Genomic DNA, 21,907 nt, shown 5'->3' on the forward strand with positions numbered 1-21,907 from the left:
ATTTCAATATATATTTATAAAAAAAATACACAGTAAAATTCATAATGTAAAACATAATATAATGTGATGTTGCATAGTTTTGAGTGCAATACAGGTCAAACATTATTTACGAATCATTGTTTTCAGTTTTAATTTCAATTTAAACATACTGTACCAAAGTTTTTTGGATTTTGGGTTATAACTTCTCATCTCATCTCATTATCTCTAGCCGCTTTATCCTGTTCTACAGGGTCGCAGGCGAGCTGGAGCCTATCCCAGCTGACTACGGGCGAAAGGCGGGGTACACCCTGGACAAGTCGCCAGGTCATCACAGGGCTGACACATAGACACAGACAACCATTCACACTCACATTCACACCTACGGTCAATTTAGAGTCACCAGTTAACCTAACCTGCATGTCTTTGGACTGTGGGGGAAACCAGAGCACCCGGAGGAAACCCACGCGGACACGGGGAGGACATGCAAACTCCGCACAGAAAGGCCCTCGCCGGCCACGAACCCGGACCTTTTTGCTGTGAGATGACAGCGCTAACCACTACACCACCGTGCCGCCCGCACAAAATTTAATGTTACAGAAAAAAATGTTTGTATCTGAGTAGCATGTTACAGAAGAGCAGTGGTGGACAGTAACAAAGTACATTTACTTGAGTACTGTACTTAAGTACACTTTTTGAGTATCTGTACTTTACTTGAGTATTAATTTTTTTGGCAACTTATGACTTTAACTTCACTACATTTGAAAGGCAAATATCGTACTTTTCACTCCACTACGTTTCTATCAAGGTCCTCATTACTATGAAGTGGCTTTGAAAGTGGATTTTTTTTTCTTTTCTAAAATGTGATGGTTTTTCCGCAGGTGACACTGAGAGCCGATCAGTAATCACTAGGGTCACGTCACATCCATAGACTGTATAAAATCAGCATCAATGATTTCTCCACAGCATTATTTAACACAATCAGTTGATGGCAGAATGGAAGGAGGCGGTTCTTCTGGGGAATGCACGCACTCATGGCTATAGCCTAGAACCCATGTTTCAGTTTTCTGAAAGGAATAAAGAGTCATTTCGTTTGAAATGTTTGCTTTGTTTGCCTAAAACGGAACACATCAAGGCCTACAAAAACTTGCCATTCAACCTGCGGAAGCATATTGAAGTATGTCAACGCTTTATTCCAAGAGGAGGCTTGCAATGTGGTTTTAGAGCTAGCGATAACGTTGCAATAGCTATGCAGTCTGGTTAGTCAAATGACTTTCTATGGATTTGCCTGCCAAGTTGCCATCGCCTTGTCGACGGCTAACGTTAACACAGCTAGTTAACTTGGACACTGTTAGCATGTAAACATGGAGTTACACTAACATGAGTAACGTTAACTTATCTGAAGTGGTTTCAGAAATGTTTTAGTACAATCTTGCCAAATAAACAAAATGTAGAAATCTTTCTTTTCTAGTAATGTTAGCTACCCAATATGATTTAGTTTGAAAAGATTTTGCTAGCATGTCAGGTGGAGTTTCACTGACTAGCTCCTAGCTCGCTTAACATTAAACCACCATGATTCCACAGGCAGATTCAGATGCGCATGAATACACACACACACACACACACACACACAGAGGAGATCTGTGAGATGGACAGTATTGTACTAGTCACTCACAGCAAATTGTTGGAATTTTTTGTTTTGATGTCAGATGATGGTCTTGCATCTTTTTGTCTTGCTTAAAGCAGTGTTGCTGTTGGGCAGTTATTAAGCTCGAGGTGTGGACCTGGGTTTAATCAGGTTGGATTATCATTTTTATTTTCTGAGTAAGTTGCATTTACAGCTATTCCACTGGCTTCCTGATTAACATGTACGTTAACACACGTGTGCACACACTGCCACAGCTGGGTCAGAACACTACCATGCTGCTTTGTGGGGGACGGGAGGAGTGTTACAATAAAAAAAAAAGACAATGGTTCTTTTTCAGTTCAGTTGTGTTTCATTTTCTAACGTTCTACCAGGTGTTTATTCTGCAGGTTCTACAAGCTAGTCAGTAAATCCAGTCGGTTGCTTCAGAGACATTAGGTATTATAAGTGATGTGGCAATAATACAACAATGTGTTGACAGAAAATGTACTTTTAATACTTAAGTATTTTTAAAAGCAAGTACTTCAGTACTTTTACTTAAGTAAAAATTTGACTGGACAACTTTTCACTTGTATCGGAGTAACATTTAACCAGTGGGATCTGTGCTTTGACTTACAGTAAGTAATGAAGTTGGGTACTTTGTCCACCTCTGCAGAAGAGACCAGTTTTCTGATTTAAAAAGAAAACACAATGAAGGCTACTGGGTTTTGCTGCAAAATTAAAGGACAACTGAAGGCAATTTTTTTATTATCAAAATTCTATTTCTCATTTTATTAAATATCGGAATGCATTTTTGATCGCTATTTTGTCACTGCTATGGCAAGTTATGAGTGTTTGAAATATGCTACATAATATATCAGTCCATATGTCAAAGCAATGGCCGTAAATGAGATTTGTTGAGACCTGTGCGAGACATTGTAGGACGGAAGTAAAACGTACAGCGGAAATCAAAGTGACCAACATCTGCTAACGATGTCAAAAGACGCATGCGCCCTCCTTCGAATGCTGATGTAATCAAGCTGGAAGTTTTGTTTGTTTTGATAGCAATCAGGAAAGCTTGAAAAAAGTAGGCAGTAATCGTCATTTAAACTCATTTTTGTGCAATATTTCGTTTGGAAAACAGTTTTCAAAATGGCGGCACTGACACCTGGCTGACACTCCACATTTCGAAGTCTCGCACAAGTCTCGTGAAGATCGTGTGGATAAGCGACACCTGCCATGGACCAAACGAACTAAATTCAACATGGCTAAAAAACAAATAGGCCGATAAGTATAATATTTAATTGAATTAGTTGCCAATACGAGTCACGATATAAGGTTACTAAAACCGAAAACGTAATTGAATAACACGTTAATTAAGAAATAAAGCAAGTTTAAAAATGACTTCAGTTCTCCTTTAAGAAGCGAGTGTGACAGTCAAAGTGTCCAGAAGAACTTGGGCTGGTTCTGTAAGATGCTTAGTAAAACCTACAGCTCAGTTCCTTATCAAACTGCACTCACTGTATCTGAGACTATTTTTTTTTAAGCAAAGGGTCGTCTCACACCAAATATTGGCTTTGTTTCGTTTATAATGTCTTACTGTTGTTTATAGTATTTTTTTAATGCTGAATTTCAATTAATTATTCTTTAAGCCATTTTTGGTCTACAGCACTTCTTTACATGTGCCTAAGACTTTTACACAATAATGTATGTATATGAAAACTACATGCATTCCTGATCTGAAGTTTCTGCCATTTTAAAGTGTGGTTAAACTTTCTGGAGAAAATGATATTTAAACATTACAATGTGGAGCATTACAGATATTTTGACAGTTAGTATCGAATTACAAACAGGTTATGTCCATTTCACTACTGCACTATCTAACTATTCAACTTGATCAACGCCTGACATTCATTATGTGAGGAAAGCAAGATTTTAGACGTCTTTAGACAGACTGACTGTTTTTACCACCTTTTGTTAAGTTCTTTACCTAACATTATCTTTGCAAGAGAAAAAATAGCAAGGGTAAAATGTAAATAAAACATTTCCATATAATTTTAGTAAAATATATGTATGCTTTCTTAAAATAATGATACACAGGACAACTATTTGGGCAGTGTTGCTGGGCAATTGCTCTTCGACACTTTCCCATTGAGACTGGGCAACATAATTTCTATCTGAACGATTTTGATCATTTTGGACCACTTTTTAAGGTCATCCAATCAGAGTGCTAGCAGCAAATCACATGGCCACCTGAGAGCTTCTGAAATTTTCAACAAAGACGGTGGCGTCTCTGGCAATGGAGCGAAGAAAAAGAGAAACAACTTGTATCTTTTTATGCCGGTAAGTTGTTATGTGTAAACCCAAAGTAGTGAATTTATTTCATCAACTGCTTAGAAAACCAACAGACATCTATTTTTGTGTGCTCAGGTTCTAATTAAGACATCGATATTTTTTTTCAGCTAAGTGTAAACTGCCGTTAGCTAACCACCACTCCATAGAGATTGAATGGGAATTAGCTAATTAGCAGTGGTTTTTTGCTAACATAGTTAGCTGAAAGTTATCGCTAGCTATGTAGGGATAATGTTAGCTCTCTTGCATCAAGTTAAAAGTGATGGGCAGCTCATGATTTTTTTTTCTTTTTGTGAGTTGTAATCTGATTGGTTGTTGCCAATTGTCTGTTGCCCTAATTAGTTGCCCTGTGTCTCACCTGGTTGCCCATTGCAGGCAACATTGCCCAAAAAGTTGCCCTGTGTATCATCACCTTTAAAGTTGAAAGTATGTCAAAATATGTTAAAAACGCAAGTTTGGCCCAAACCTTTTTTAGTCTGTTTGCCAGAATTCAGCAACAGAGACATCTGATGTACGGTATATTCCACAGACCACTTCATACTGTATACTGTATGTGTCACCAAGCTATAAGACACTATAGTCTGGGCTTGTAAGTCCATCCATTATCTGTAGCTGCTTATCCTGTGCAGGGTCGCAGGCAAGCTGGAGCCTATTCCAGCTGACTATAGGCGAGAGGCAGGGTACCCACTGGACAATTTCCCAGATCATTGCAGGGATGACACATACTGTGCGTTTACATGCACATCCAAATCGAGATACTGTCGGTAATCAAGCTAAGGGTCCCAGCAGGGGTGCCAGAGAAATCCAATCCTACATGCACACAAGGAAATCGAGCTATTGTGTGAGGTACATTGTGCACCCGAGCCACAGGTGGCGCTACACGCCCCATCGTGTTGGTACACTTCCGGTTGTCGTCATGAAGAAGAGCTATTCAAGAGTATAAACAAAGTTATCAGTTCCGTGTTCACAAGAAGAACGACGACGAGGACAGCAACATCGATATATATATATATATATATATATATATATATATATATATATATATATATATATATATATATTCAACTCCTTAAGCTGAATGAGCATGAACTCTATCTCCTCATTGCTCCAGAAGTGCACGTTTCTACTACTGTTGTCATGCCGACCGAGGCTGTTGTGTTTCCCGCTTGTGGTCTCGTCACTCGTCACTTCCGGAAGGGGCAGTGCTGAAGTAAGTAGATTGACTACGTAGCTCGATAGGGTTTACATGCACTAAGTAGCTCAGCTACAATTGCATAATCTAGGTTGCGTAGCTCGATTACGAGAAATCCAGTTCGGTTTGATTTCAGCTGAGCTAAGGTGTTTCCATGGCATTTAGAACTTCGATTTCAGTCGAGCTACGGCAGAAATTCGATTTTCTCTATGTGCATGTAAACGCACTGATAGAGACAAACAACCATTCACAATCACATTCACACCTACGGTCAATTTAGAGCCACCAATTAGCCTAACCTGCATGTCTTTGGACTGTGGGGGAAACCGGAGCACCCGGAGGAAACCCACACAGACATGGGGAGAACATGCAAACTCCACACAGAAAGGCCCCCATCGGCCACTGGGCTCAAACCCAGAACCTTCTTGCTGTGAGGCGAACACCACCATGCCCCCCGGGTTTGTAAGTGATATGGTAAAATGATTTCATTTTTTAAAAACGTATCTGAATATAAATGAATGAAGCTGATATAGTGGTTAATTCCATTTGTATACTAATGATGTCATAGGAAAAGGTACAAACACTAACCTACTCCTTAACCTTCACAACTTTTCACACAAATTGAAGAAGAAACCTTTATTTGCCACATGCACACTCAGATTCATCCTCTGCATTTAACCCATCTGAAGCAGTGAAAACATGCACACACACCCAGAGCAGTGGGCAGCTACACCACAGCGCCTGAGGAGCAGTCAAGGGTTAGGTACCTTGCTCAAGGGCACTTCAGCCTAAGGCCACCCCATGTTAACCTAACTGCATGTCTTTGAACTGTGATGGAAACCAGAGCAAACGGGGAGAACATGCAAACTCCACACAGAAAGGCCCCCGCCGGCCGCTGGACTCGAACCCAGAACCTTCTTGCTGTGAGGCAACAGTGCTAACCACTACACCACCGTGCCGCCCACAATAACTACAAATTTTGGCATGTGAAACCATGTCAAATATGGCTCTAATCTTTGTTGCTTGTTTTGCATTTGTGTAAAATTGAAGTGAGACTCCGCTTGTGGAATGTATGCAGTGAATAACCAAGTAAAAGCCTTCCTGTTTCTTCTCAGGTCCTAAATATGGGATCCGTCTAGTTCTGGTGTCTGATGATAAGTGTTGGTTAAATATTGACAGGAGAGAGAGACTGTGTGAGGAAACACTGCCTCCTACACTGTGTCCCTGTGAATAAGGGGTCACACAGGGGACAACTGAATTATGGATGAGCAAAGCAGAGGCAGTCGATGAACTAAACAGGCGTCAGCTTTCTCAGCAGAGTGACTAAACGGCAGCGAGCGCAGCTGAGTCAATGTAGTTCAAAGGTTGAGCTGATGTGGAAGATTGAATGAGGGAAGCTTTGGTTGTACTAGTTTCATTCTGATAATGGATGACTACGAAATAATACACAACAGAACATGCTGTTATGGGAAAACTAATCAACAGTGTCGTAGTGTGATGGAGATACAATGAAGTGGAGTTAATTTTTCCAATAACAGCATGTCCCAAAGTGATTTACATATTCCACTGATACCACAGCAATTTGACAATGATTACCATTTTTTATGAATTATAGAATGCACATCATACTTTTCTCCACTTAAAGTAACATTTAGTATTGTGAAACCTCTACAAAATAAACGAGTTCCTCTTATTGCTTAATTATAATAACACCAATTCAAAAAAAATTGGAACGCTGTGTAAGATGTAAATAAAACAGAAGGTCATGATTTGCAAATCATGGAAACCCTATACTGTATTTCATTGTAAATTATACAAAAAACAACATATCAAATGCTGAAACTGAGAATTTTATTGCTTTGTTTGTTTGTTTTAAATATATGCTTATTTTGAATTTGATGCCAGCAACAGGGCGGCACGGTGGTGTAGTGGTTAGCGCTGTTGCCTCACAGCAAGAAGGTCCAGGTTCGAGCCCTGTGGCCGGCGAGGGCCTTTCTGTGCGGAGTTTGCATGTTGTCTGCGTGGGTTTCCTCCGGGTGCTCCGGTTTCCCCCACAGTCCAAAGACATGCAGGTTAGGTTAACTGGTGACTCTAAATTGACCGTAGGTGTGAATGTGAGTGTGAATGGTTGTCTGTGTCTATGTGTCAGCCCTGTGATGACCTGGCGACTTGTCCAGGGTGTACCCCGCCTTTCGCCCGTAGTCAGCTGGGATAGGCTCCAGCTTGCCTGCGACCCTGTAGAACAGGATAAAGTGGCTAGAGATAATGAGATGAGATGCCAGCAACACCATCGCAGGTGGCACAGTGGTGTAGTGGTTCCCACTGTCACCTCACAGCAAGAAGGTTCTAGGTTCGAGCCCAGTGGCTGATGGGAGCCTTTCTGTGTGGAGTTTGCATGTTCTCCCCGTGTCTGTGTGGGTTTCTTCCAGTTGCTCTGGTTTCCCCCGCAGTCCAAAGACATGAGGTGAGGCTAATTGGCTACTCTAAATTGCCTGTGTGTGTGAATAGTTGAGAGGAGTCAAAGTCCCTCTCATGCCAGAATCTGATCTTCTCAGGCAGTCTCCTGTCCCAGTCTCCTGTACCAACTCTTTAAGGTGTATGGGTGCGGCGCCAATCTCCGTTTCGATAACCCTCGGCCATTTGCATATACAGCTAGGGTTACAGTAGGGGGCTGGTCTTCTGGTCACCACGAGAGTTTGACTTCCCCACTTGCATCTATATTGCAGCGTGCCTTGCCAGATGGTAGTAGGTACCATTTTTATGATGGTTTTTGGTATGACCCAACTGCGAGTAGAACTCGCGATCTCCCAGTCGAGAAGCGGACACGCTAAGCACTAGGCCAACTCACAGTGAGAGGAGAAAACCTATATAATAATCCAGTAGAAGGCAATGGGAAACCACTACCATCAGGCAGAACACTAAAGAAGAAGAACATCATCAAGTCTGTTTTTATTTGTTTCACACAGCGTCCCAATATTTTTGGAATTGGGGTTGAAGAAGTAAACAGTCATTCCTTCAACAACCTTTCTTCTCTCTCTATCTGTCATGCATAAGTCAAATAACGCAGCTTGTCATGTCATTGAGAACCCACAAAACACCCTCCATCGTGAAGACTTTCCTGTGGTAGAAAAAAGCCACAGGTTTACCTCTGGCACTGGAGACTCTTTCCACTTTTGCAAAATTTAACAAACAAGTGCCCACAACAAATTGCTATGAATTACAGTCATTAACATGAGTTTAACTTTAGACACCGAAAGCCACAGACGTAAAAGAATGAAATGCTGAGGAGCAGAAGAAGGTTGGCAGAACTGCGAGGAAGCAGCGAGTATGTTTACACATGTTCCTTCAGCTCTCCGAGATCTCTGTGTACCTATAATGATATGCACAGTGGCTGTGGAGCAGTGAGGCAGCCACCTGTCTAAAGCATTAGAGAGAAAATAAATCATTCCTGCTGCACTGTAAACCTTCACAGTGACAGACTTGCAAGCTCCATGTATACTGGCCCAGTTCTGCCTGCACAGATTTATTTCTACCCCATTCTCACATCCTATTAATTCTCTTCCAATTAGCCAAGTTGGATCTGCTCATCTAAAAACACATTTGTTGCAAAAAGGCCCATCAGACATGTTATCGTCTTTGCATCTGCTTAGTGTATTCTCTGCATTGCCTGCTGAGAGACAAAGAGAGAGCATACTGTGAGCAAACCAAGCATCAATCTGTCACATCATATCTTAGCCCAATCTTTTATTCCTACCACATGCTCAGTCGTGTGCAGTCCATGTGATCCACACTTAAATTTCAGAATCAGCTAAATGGCAGTATGTGGATACAGTAAACAACTAAAGCAGAAATCAGGTGCATCTTCTGTTGTGGTGTAAAACGAAGATGACGAAAGCAAGGGTTTTCAAACTTGTTTCAACTAGGGACTCATTACAATGAAAAAAAAATCATGGTGCCTCTTTTATAATCACAATGGACTTGAAAACATTCATTCATTCATATATTTATTTCAGTGAGCACTTTATCCTGGTCAGGGTTACAGTGGATCCAGAGACTATCACAGAAACTACGTGTGATGAGATCAAAGAAAACCACACACACACACACACACACGAAACCTGATAATGGAGGAGGTACAAACAACACAGGATAAATAAATTTTCATTCCCACTCAGTTTTCCATAACAGTAAAGTAACAGGTGTTGTTTATTCCCACTTACCTGTATTTAACAGGATGCTACAGTGCGTGAACCTCTATGACACGTGTAAAACCGGATATGGTGTATACCAGTGGTGAACCGTTCCTCTTAGAGCTGGGACTTCAGCTCAGCCAAAACTTAGCCAGATACACCAAATAAGCAACATGGCAAAGGATTTTGCAGGGATTAGCGGCAGTGTGCCAGGTCGCGCCATTGTGTGTAGTTGTTGATGTTGATTTTGAAAGTAACTAAGTAAATTACACAGGGAAATGAATACTTAAGTAAGAGTGAAAATACTGTGGCGAGCGTGCAGCATGGAAGAAGAGTCTGGAGACAGAAATCTTAGTTTTTTGATCATTAGCCTGTGCTACTTGCTCTAGATAGCATTCGCTGACACTACTGATGAATGCTACACCGGCTGGAAAGTGACTTCACTGCTGTGCTGATGGCGCCGAGTCGCGGGCAAGCTAGCGCTGGCCTTCGAGAAGGCCGAGGGTGATAAATTTTTGGTCCCTCCCACTATAAATCAATCTCCAATTGGTTAATTCATCTGTCATTTCTTACATAAACATCCAGTGCCATGGCCTTCTGTCCCGGCAATGAAGTCCTAACTAATGAGTGAGCCAGCTCTAAACTCTTATCTGCCTAGAGACAACAAACAAGAAAATCTCATTGGATAACTCTTAATGTTTTCAGGACAGTAACCCTTTCATTTTTGAAGCAAATTAGAATTAGAAGAGAATAATTATAATGAAATTATGAAAGAATGAAAGAAATTAAATATAACATTTGAAATGCTGATATGTTTTGGGTCTTGTCTGAAGGTCCAAAAGGCCCTGACAGTTCCTCTCTGGAGTATAATTCACAAGGCAACAAGTCCATATTGTTGTGAAAAGCCTAAGCTGAGTTAGCTAGTTAGTTATCAACATGGCGCCAGTCATCGGCATGAGCAGACAATAGTTCTTTCATTTCGGTTTCATTCTAATTTCTAGTCATATCTGCCAATGTTTTCTTTCCTTGTTATTTTGAATATGCTGCTAGTCACTTTACAGTGAGGCAGTATGAGTATTGGGATTATGTAGTTGTCAGTAGTTCTGTCGCAATATCACTGCATCATCATTTATGTCACAAAACTAGCAACATCACCACCAGTCACACTACATTAATATAATGCTTTCAATTCCCATTGGGGCCGTGGAAAGAAATTAGCGTTAATGTTACTAAGTCACCAGGGGATCGATTAGCATTTCGACTTTACCATTTTGCTCCCATTCCCACTCAACACCATTATACCATCCATCCATTCATTATCTGTAGCCATTTATCCTGTCCTACAGGGTCGCAGGCAAGCTGGAGCCTATCCCAGCTGACTATGGGTGAGAGGCGGGGTACACCCTGGACAAGTCGCCAGGTCATCGCAGGGCTGACACACAGACACAGACAACCATTCACACTCACGGTCAATTTAGAGCCACCAATTAGCCTAACCTGCATGCCTTTGGACTGTGGGGGAAACCAGAGCACCCGGAGGAAACCCACACAGACACGGGTAGAACATGCAAATTCCACACAGAAAGGCCCTCGTTGGCCGCTGGGCTTGAACCCAGGACCTTCTTACTGTGAGGCGACAGTGCTAACCACTACACCACCGTGCCACCCCCATTATACCATAATAGTGATAAACAAACAGTTTTCAGTGTGATTGTGAATGGCGTAATTCACACCCACAGTGGCAATTTAATATAGCCACAGGGGTGATAGCGATCCGGCGCCGCGCCGGATTTCCGGCGTACCTCCGAGGGTCTAATTCGTGCCGTGACGGCACTTTTTTCCCACTAGTTCCATATCATGCGAATTCCCTTTACTGTCTATCTGCGCATCTCAGAATGACACAGGACAATGGGCGAACTAGATTTTTTTTTTTCCCCAGCCACGGTACGCCGGAAATCCAGCGCGGCGCCGGAACGCTATCACCCCTGTAGCCAATTGTTGTTTTGGGGAGGTAGGCGAAAACCAGAAAACCCAGAGGAAACCCATACAGACACAGGAAAAACATGCAAAACTCCACACAGACACTAACCTGAGCTAAGGACTAAACCTCTCTTTAAATCAACCTTTTATTACTAAACTTTCCACCAACATAAACATAAATCTGTTACTCTGTTATATGATATGAAATACTGCGCATTGTACTAACAGCATCTTCCTAGTTATATGCAAATTCTGTTAACATTATTTATGTATGCTTCTTATTAAATGATTTAACTTTAAATGAAACTCATTCATTACAATTGATCAGTCAACTAGCCTGATAACTATGCTAACTAAATTCACAATAGCAAAAGGAGCTTTGAAATTGATAGTGATAATATCAATAACATCAATGAAAAACAGAATAAAAGTACCAGTCTCTTTAAGAATCATGGGACTAGAATATTCACTATATGGTGCACTAGTTAGGGAGTTTTACCCTTTGTAAGCATGTCTGAAAATATAGGGGTTGTCAAATGGCAGAGTGTTGTCTAGATGCAGCACCAGCAAAGTATTTCAGCAGCCTAATCCAAGAACTTGGAAAAAAAATACATTTATGTAAATTATTTAGGCGAAGCTCCCAATTTGGCATTAAAATCACACTTCAGGCGACCCATGAGTTGTGTTTATTTGCACACAACGGCCACCAGATGTATGAATGTACATGCAATAAGTCACCTGAAGTTATGTTGTGATATAACAAGTCTTGTTAGATGTCTTAAATCAACTCTGTGCAAGACATTTGAGGAGGATAACTATAAAAGATCAAATTCAGTACTGTGCAAAAGTCTTAGGCACCCTATTTTTTTCATACAAACTTTGTTATAGATTTCTATTTTATGACTTCTACATTATTGAGTCGGTACAAAAACATTTGAGTTCCAAACGTTCGTTTTCCAACACAGAATTAAATGTTACAGAAAAAAAAATTTTGTATCTGAGCAACATGTTACATACAGTAAGAGACCAATTTTTAGATTTAAAAAAGAAAAGCTAATGAAGGCTACTGGGTTTTGGTGCAAAATGAAGAAGCGAGTGTGACAGTCAAAGTGTCCAGAAGAACTGGGGCTGGTTCTGTAAGATGCTCAGTAAAACCTACAGCTCAGTTCCTTATCAAACTGCACTCACTGTACCTGAGACTACTATTATTGCAATATAATGTGCAATACCTCTCCTGCTGGACTTTTTTCTTGTTTTTCCATTTTTTTATATTTGTATATGTAAATACTTAATTTATCTAGAACAGGGGTCACCAAACTTTTTTCTCTGGGGGCCACATTGTCGTTCCTGACTGTGATGGGGGGCCGGGGTCGGGTCAGCTATATCACATAGAATCGTATGACCCAGACAAATATGACCACCAGCAGGCCTCATTGTGTAGTAGAGATTACTAGCCTGGCACAGCCATCCCCACTACTATATCCACACTGCTAGATCAACACTACTATATCAACACTTGATTCCTGGCACATATTTGTTTATCTTTACTAGTGGTTTGCAAAAGTAGTAATCGAGTCACACTTTGTTTTAATTTGAAATACCACAGATATTCCATTTATTTATTTTCTAATAAAAATAACATCAAAGCTGTCAAGGTAAGAAACATCTGCCTAGTTGAGGTGATTGACACTGGCAAAGGTGAGTGGAAAATTATAAATTGTAGGTAGGCCTGTTGATATTATTATTAATAATAGTGTGCAGCACTTAGTAAAGGTCAAATAAATAGGCCTATAAAATAAATACATTTAAAAAAACAGTGAAATTATAATAATATGAGCAATAGATCAATAGATCACAGCAGTTGTGCTGTGTCCTGCACGTCATTGCTCTCATCCATGGCCAAAGCAAAAAACTCGAATTCTGACGCTCTCTCATTCAGCTGGTCATACACGTTGTCCCCCAAATCTTCGGTTCGCCTGGTCATAGTAGGTGTGGAGAGACTCACCGCGTTGAGCGCATCCTTCTTGTCGGGACACACCTTCTCAGCCACAGCAAGCATGCATACTTTAACAAAGTCCCCATCAGTAAACGGCTTTCCATGGGTAGCTAGTAGGTGAGCTACCTTATAGCTAGCTCGGACAGCAGCCTGGTTGATCTGGGTTTGGTGAAGGAATACATTCTGTTGTGCAGCCAGTCCACATTTCATCCTCCGAATCCTGTCTTCTCTTGTTTGCCCTCGCAAACTAGCATACTCTTTGTGGCTGGTTTCGTAGTGACGACGCAGATTATATTCTTTGAAAACCGACACACTTTCTTTACATACAAGACAAACTGAACGAAAAAATAATCGGTGGTCCACTGTTCTTTAAAAACTCTGCACTCTCTGTCAGCTTTTCGCTGACCGCTAGCCATTTTGCTGTCCTGAACACTGACAGTTCTCTGCGCGTGCGCTGCCTGTCACTGCTTGATCGCGAGCATATGACGAAAATTCGGAAAATATGAATAGTTCATTTTATAACTAAATATCAATTTTAATTGATAAAATCAACAAAATACAAGATGCAGACATGTTATTATTTGCCAAAAAGCAATTTAAAAAAATAGGCCATGACCACTTTTGGGGATTGCCTCATAGGGCCGGTTCAAGTGGTGGGGGGCTGGGGGGCCGGTCAAAGGGGGGTGGCTGGCCGGAGTCGGCCCGCGGGCCGTAGTTTGATGACCCCTGATCTAGAAGTTTTCTCTATTTTCTATTCTCTGTTTATCCTGTAATGATGCTGCTGGAATTTTTTATTTCCCTGAAGGAACCCTCCCAAAGGGATCAATAAAGTTCTATCTAATCTAATCTATTTTTTTTTCAAAGCAAAGGGTCATCTCACACCAAATATTGACTTTGTTTTATTTATTATGCTTTACTGCTTGCTGTTTATAGTATGTTGAAACATCTCATTTCATTATTTTTAAGCCATTTTTGGTCTACAGCATTTCTTTACATGTGCCTAATACTTTTGCACAGTACTGTATATTGACTCAGCTGTCAATAATATGTCCTTGGAACATAATATAAAGTTGAGGGTCTTGTAAACAAGGGCCAAATAGTCACTTTGTGTAAACCATCTATCTGGCACTGCATTTGACACTGCTTTCCTTTTTTGTGACTTATTTTCTAGGTCAAGGGCTCTCCCTATGGCAGACTGCCAGCTGTAGCTCACTCTCACATAATCCCTGCAAAATAAATCAAGCTTCTAGTTAACGCAACCCCCCCCACACACACACATACACTACTGTTCATAATAGCTTCTGCAGTCTGCAAAAAGAACTAGACTGCATTTCCGCAGAGAAAATTCAAAGTGTGCTTGCTGAGCTGTAGCAGAACAGCAATCATGCTAACATGCTAAGGCTAACATGCTAACAGCTAACATGCTAACAATTAACATGTTAACTGTTAGCATGCTAACAGGCTAAGGCTAATATGCTAACAGCTAGCATGCTAATACTAGTGGATAACATGATAAGGGATGATGAAAGGCAAGACAATGACGAGTGCAGGTCAGACCTGATATCATGTGTGTGATGGGTGATTTGGCCTGAGGTGCAATATGAAGTTTGGTGGATGTGTGGTGAAGTGTTACTGAGCAAAACTCCATTCATTTGAATGGGGCCAAAAATCAATGGAAGCCTATGGAGGTAAAAAGAGATGCGTGAAAACCAAGGAAAAGACGAGTGCAGGTCTCAGATGAGGGGATGGATATGTGCAGGGACTTGGCCTGAAGCATCATGCTACATTTCATGAAGTTTGGTCACTCGGTTCAAAAAATTGACAGAGTGAAATCTTTTCTCTTGAAATTCCATTCGTTTTCTATGGGGCCAAAAATGAATGGAAGTGAATGGAAGAAAAAGGGATGAGCAAAAAGAAAGGAAAAGACGAGTGCAGGTCAGAATCGATTGTATGTAGGTGTCTATTTGAACAAAAAAACATCTGAATTTGTTCCTGTGTTGGTGTGTGTTGGGGTTGTACAATGTACAGACATCACAACACACACAACATTTGAAACAATTAACAAGTGGAGCAGGGCAAAAAGAATGAAGCAGTCCACATACGACATTGTGTTATGTTACAAATGAGACATTTCTGCAATGTGAACGCAAGAGGGATATATTAGCTTTATAAATGTGTCTTTAAGCTTTATAAAATATCACATCACACATCACATTATCTCTAGCCGCTTTATCCTTCTACAGGGTCGCAGGCAAGCTGGAGCCTATCCCAGCTGACTACGGGCGAAAGGCGGGGTACACCCTGGACAAGTCGCCAGGTCATCACAGGGCTGACACATAGACACAGACAACCATTCACACTCACATTCACACCTACAGTCAATTTAGAGCCACCAATTAACCTAACCTGCATGTCTTTGGACTGTGGGGGAAACCGGAGCACCCGGAGGAAACCCACGCAAACACAGGGAGAACATACAAACTCCACACAAAGGCCCCTGTCAACCCCCAGGCTCGAAACTTGCTGTGAGGCGACAGTGCTAACCACTATATATATTCATTCTTCTTCTTCTTTTGGCTGCTCCCGATTAGGGGTCACCACAGCGGCTCTTTCGTCTCCATTGCTCCCTGTCTTCTGCATCCTTCTCTACCACACCTGCCACTTTCATATCCTCTCTTACCACATCCATGTATCTCCTCTTTGGCCTTCCTCGTTTTCGTGTGCCTGGCAGCTCCATCCTCAACATTCTCCTTCCAACATGCTCTACATCTCTTCTCAGGATGTGCCCATACCATCTCAGTCTCATCTCTCTTAGCTTCATTCCCAAGCTCTCCATATGTGCTGTCCCTCTGATGTGCTCGTTTCTTATCCTGTCCAACCTTGTCACTCCCATCGCAAACCTTAACATCCTCAACTCCACCACCTCCAACTTTGCCTCCTGTCTCTTCGTTAAGGGTACGGTCTCCAATGCATACATCACAGCTGGTCTCACTACTGTCTTATACATCTTACCTTTCACTTTTGCTGGGACTTTCCTATCACAAATGGCTCCCAAAATCCTTCTCCAACTGCTCCACCCTGCCTGCACTCTCTTTCTCACCTCACTATCGCAGCTCCCATTTTCCTGCACAGTTGACCCCAGGTACTTGAATTCACCAACTTTCTTTACGTCTACTCCTTGCATCTTCACTACACTCTCATCCCCATTCTCAGTGATGCACATGTATTCTGTTTTGCTATTGATCACCTTCATTCCTCTTTGTTCCAATGCATACCTCCATCTCTCCAAACCCAACTCAACCTCCTTTCTACTTTCACCACATATCACAATATCATCCGCAAACATCATGTTCCATGGTGACTCTTGCCTCACTTCATCTGTCAAGCTACAGTATCCATCACTATGGCAAACAAGAAAGGACTCAAAGCAGATCCTTGATGGAGTCCCACCTTCACCTTGAACCATTCAGTTGTTCCAACTGCACACCTCACTGCTGTTTCGCTTTTCTCATACATGTCTTGCACCACTCTAATATACTTCTCATTCACTCCACTCTTTCTCATACAATACCATAACTCATCTCTCGGCACTCTATCGTATGCCTTCTCCAGGTCTACAAACACACAATGTAGCTTTCTCTGGCTTTCCCTGTACTTCTCCATTAACATTCTTAAAGCAAAAATTGCATCCGATGTGCTCTTCCTTGGCATAAACCTGTACTGCTGTTCATAGATTGCTACCTCTCTTCTCAATCTCACCTCCAATACCCTTTCCCATAACTTCATGGTGTGGCTCATCAATTGTATCCTTCTGTAATTACTGCAGCTCTGTGCATCTCCCTTATTCTTGTATATTGGGACTAGCACACTCTTTCTCCATTCAGTCAGCATTTTCTCTTTCTCTAAGATCTTATTAAACAATATCATTAGGAACCCCACAGCCGTCTCACCCAAACATCTCCAAGCCTCAATCGGGATACCATGTGGTCCGACTGCTTTCCCAGTCTTCATTCTTTTCATGGCTGCCCTCACCTCATCCTTACTAACCAACTCTGCTTCCTGATTTGCTGTCTCCAATGAATCTGACCTTTTCTCTCTTGGATTCTCCTCATTTAATAAATCCTCAAAGTATTCTTTCCACCTTCTTAATACACTCTCTTTGTCTGTCAGCACATTTCCATTTACATCTTTCATCACTCTTACCTGCTGTACATCCCTCGCTTCCCTGTTTCTCTGCCTAGCCAGTCTGTACAGGTCTTTCTCTCCTTCTTTGGTCTCCAGTCTTTCGTACAACTCCTGGTATGCATCTGCTTTCGCCTTCGCTACCGCTCTTTTTGCCTTCTGTCTCGTCTCTCTGTATAACTGCTTGCTTTCCTCGTCTCTCTGATCATCCCAATTCTTCTTTGCTAGCCTCTTCTCTTTTATAATTTCCTGCACTTCTTTGTTCCACCACCATGTCTCCTTGTCTTCCTTCCTCCTTCCCGATGACCACCCTAGCACCTTCCTTGCTGCCTCTCTTACTAGTATAGCAGTAGTATCCCAATCTTCTGGCAGACTTCCATGACCACTCAATGCTCGTCTCATTTCTTCCCTAAACTCCTTCTGATGTTCAACCTCTTTTAGTTTCCACCACTTAATCTTCGGCTCCACTATTTCATGCCTCCTCGTTTTCACTTTCAAGCTCATCCTGCACAAAACCACTTGATGTTGTCTAGCTATACTCTCCCTTGCCATCACTTTACAGTCTCCAATCTCTTTCAGGTTACCCCTTCTGCAGAGTATGTAGTCCACCTGTGTAGATCTTCCTCCACTCTTAAACGTCACCCTGTGCTGCTCTTTCTATTTGAAGTATGAATTGACTATTGCCAAATTCATCCTCTTTGAAAAATCAACCACCATTTGCCCTTCCACATTTCTCTCTTACACCATATCTGCCCATCACGTCCTCATCTCCTCTGTTTCCCTTGCCAGCATGTCTGTTCAAATCTGCTCCTATCAGCACGCGCTCCTCCCTCAGTATACTTTCTACCACTTCATCCATCTTTTCCCAGAAAGGCTCTTTCTCTTCATTCTCACATCCAACCTGTGGGGCGTACACACACACAACATTGATTACCACTCCTTGAATCTCCAACTTCATACCTACGTATCACTCTATCTGACACCCTCTTCACATCAATCACACTGTTGACCAACTCTCCCCTCAAAACAATACCAACACCATTTCTCTTTCCATCGACTCCATAATAAAACAACTTGCATCTACCTCCAATGTTCTTGGTCTTGCTTCCCTTCCACCTCGTCTCCTACACACACAAAATGTCCAACTTCCTTCATTCCATCATACCTGCTAACTCTCTCGCTCTGCCAGTCAATGTTCCCACATTCAGTGTTCCTACCCTCAATTCTAAGCTCCTTCCCTTCCATTTTTCACGCTCTCTCCTAACACATCTCTCCCCTCTCTTTCTCCTTCTCTGTTTTGGTGCAATAGTAGCATACTTTCCACCGGCACCCTGTTGACCAACAGTACCGGAGGTAGCCGTTGTTAACCCAGGCCCTGACCAATCCGGTATGGTATTTCTCTTTTCAATCCGCATGTTAGATTTGGCACAGTTTTACTCTGGATGCCCTTCCTGACGCAACCCTCTCCATTTATCCGGGCTTGGGACCAGCACCAAGAGTACGCTTATGCACCCCCAGTGGCTGTGTATATATATATATATATATATATATATATATATATATATATATATATATATATATATATATATATATATATACACACACACACACACACACACACATATATACAACATACATATACTGTGTGTGTGTGTGTGTGTGTGTGTGTGTATATATATATATATGTATATACAGTGGTGCTTGAAAGTTTGTGAACCCTTTAGAATTTTCTCTATTTCTGCATAAATATGACCTAAAACATCATCAGATTTTCACACAAGTCCTAAAAGTAGATAAAGAGAACCCAGTTAAACAAATGAGACAAAAATATTATACTTGGTCATTTATTTATTGAGGAAAATGATCCAATATTACATATCTGTGAGTGGCAAAAGTATGTGAACCTTTGCTTTCAGTATCTGGTGTGACCCCCTTGTGCAGCAATAACTGCAACTAAACGTTTGCGGTAACTGTTGATCAGTCCTGTACACTGGCTTGGAGGAACTTTAGCCCGTTCCTCCGTACAGAACAGCTTCAACTCTGGGATGTTGGTGGGTTTCCTCACATGACCTGCTCGCTTCAGGTCCTTTCACAACATTTCCATTGGATTAAGGTCAGGACTTTGACTTGGCCATTCCAAAACATTCACTTTATTCTTCTTTAACCATTCTTTGGTAGAACGACTTGTGTGCTTAGGGTCGTTGTCTTGCTGCATGACCCACCTTCTCTTGAGATTCAGTTCATGGACAGATGTCCTGACATTTTCCTTTAGAATTCGCTGGTATAATTCACAATTCATTGTTCCATCAATGATGGCAAGCCGTCCTGGCCCAGATGCAGCAAAACAGGCCCAAACCATGATACTACCACCACCATGTTTCACAGATGGGATAAGGTTCTTATGCTGGAATGCAGTGTTTTCCTTTCTCCAAACATAATGCTTCTTATTGAAACCAAAACTTCTATTTTGGTCTCATCCGTCCACAAAACATTTTTCCAGTAGCCTTCTGGCTTGTCCACATGAGCTTTAGCAAACTGCAGACGAGCAGCAATGTTCTTTTTGGAGAGCAGTGGCTTTCTCCTTGCAGCCCTGCCATGCACACCATTGTTGCTCAGTGTTCTCCTGATGGTGGACTCATGAACATTAACATTAGCCAACGTGAGAGAGGCCTTCAGTTGCTTAGAAGTTACCCTGAGGTCCTTTGTGACCTCGCTGACTATTACATGCCTTGCTCTTGGAGTGATCTTTTTTGGTTGACCACTCCTGGGGAGGGTAACAATGGTCTTGAATTTCCTCCATTTGTACACAATCTGTCTGACTGTGGATTGGTGGAGTCCAAACTCTTTAGAGATGGTTTTGTAACCTTTTCCAGCCTGATGAGCATCAACAACGCTTTTTCTGAGGTCCTCAGAAATCTCCTTTGTTGGTGCCATGATACACTTCCACAAACATGTGTTGTGAAGATCAGACTTTGATAGATCCTTGTTCTTTAAATAAAACAGGGTGCCCACTCACACCTGATTGTCATCCCATTGATTGAAAACACCTGACTCTAATTTCACCTTCAAATTAACTGCTAATCCTAGAGGTTCACATACTTTTACCACTCACAGATATGTAATATTGGATCATTTTCCTCAATAAATAAATGACCAAGTATAATATTCTTGTCTCATTTGTTTAACTGGGTTCTCTTTATCTACTTTTAGGACTTGTGTGAAAATCTGATGGTGTTTTCGGTCATATTTATGCAGAAATATAGAAAATTCTCAAGGGTTCACAAACTTTCAAGCACCACTGTATATAGTCTTTGACTTGTTCAATATCATACTAGCTGAATGGAATATATCTGATATACCACAAAAAAAAAGCCAGCCAATATTATTTAAATGTGTCACGCAGATCCATGATGTATTTCGTTTGAAAAATGCGAGTTTTTCAACATGAGAAGATAAACATATCTTCAAGCCTATGCGTGATCTTCCTTTAATTATATAAACACATTCACAAACAAAAAGTACCCAAATTTATCAAAACAATTCATTGATATCCTCACTGATCATATGAAAAATACGAGTGGTGTGTTTCTATTTCCCTATGTGTGTGTGTGTGTGTGTGTGTATATATATATATATATATATATATATATATATATATATATATATATATAAACCTGCATACATGCATGACCCAATACCTGTCAGTTACCTATTAGCATGCAAACTAGTTTACATAAGAAATAAGAGCCTAGTTTATATAAGATATTAGTGATATATTTATCTTTAATTAAGTTTAGTTCCTTAGTGAAAGGTGAATAATTTCCTGTCAGTTTGGAAAATCAATGTGTGATTTGAGACACAGACATCTTTTAGGACTCTTTACTTTATTTCTGCATTCATGCTTCAAATACTTGAGAAGTTTGTACTTTTACACCTCGATTAAAGAATTTGAAGTTGTAGTTTAATTTTTACTCAAGTGTTGTTTTAGTGAGGAAGTAATTTGTGTACAATCACATCTAGATAAAACATAGCAAGCTAGTAAATATTAACAACTATAAAAAAAAATGAGCACGTGACATAAGCTCTCATAGAATCAAACATTACAGCACCAGCTATCATTAGAAATCCTGGTTATAGCACCATGACTTCCTTATATGGCTAAAGTCATGACATGGTTCTGTCAGTTTTATGAGAGAGTTGTACTACACTGAAATAACATATTCAATGTTGCGTTTGAGCCAAAGGCAAACAGCCACTGAGTTCATCAGCTGGACGTGCAGTGACCATGGACGTGCTTATTCTCACACACACGCCCAAGAGACATGAATCACTCTTAAGATATGTGTGTTTGTATGTGTGTTTATGTAAGTGAAACAGAGAACTAATTAAGTGTGTCCCTTCTTGGGCACATGTCG

This window comes from Neoarius graeffei, chromosome 16 (genome assembly GCF_027579695.1).
Source record: "Neoarius graeffei isolate fNeoGra1 chromosome 16, fNeoGra1.pri, whole genome shotgun sequence".
NCBI classification, from domain to species: domain Eukaryota; kingdom Metazoa; phylum Chordata; class Actinopteri; order Siluriformes; family Ariidae; genus Neoarius; species Neoarius graeffei.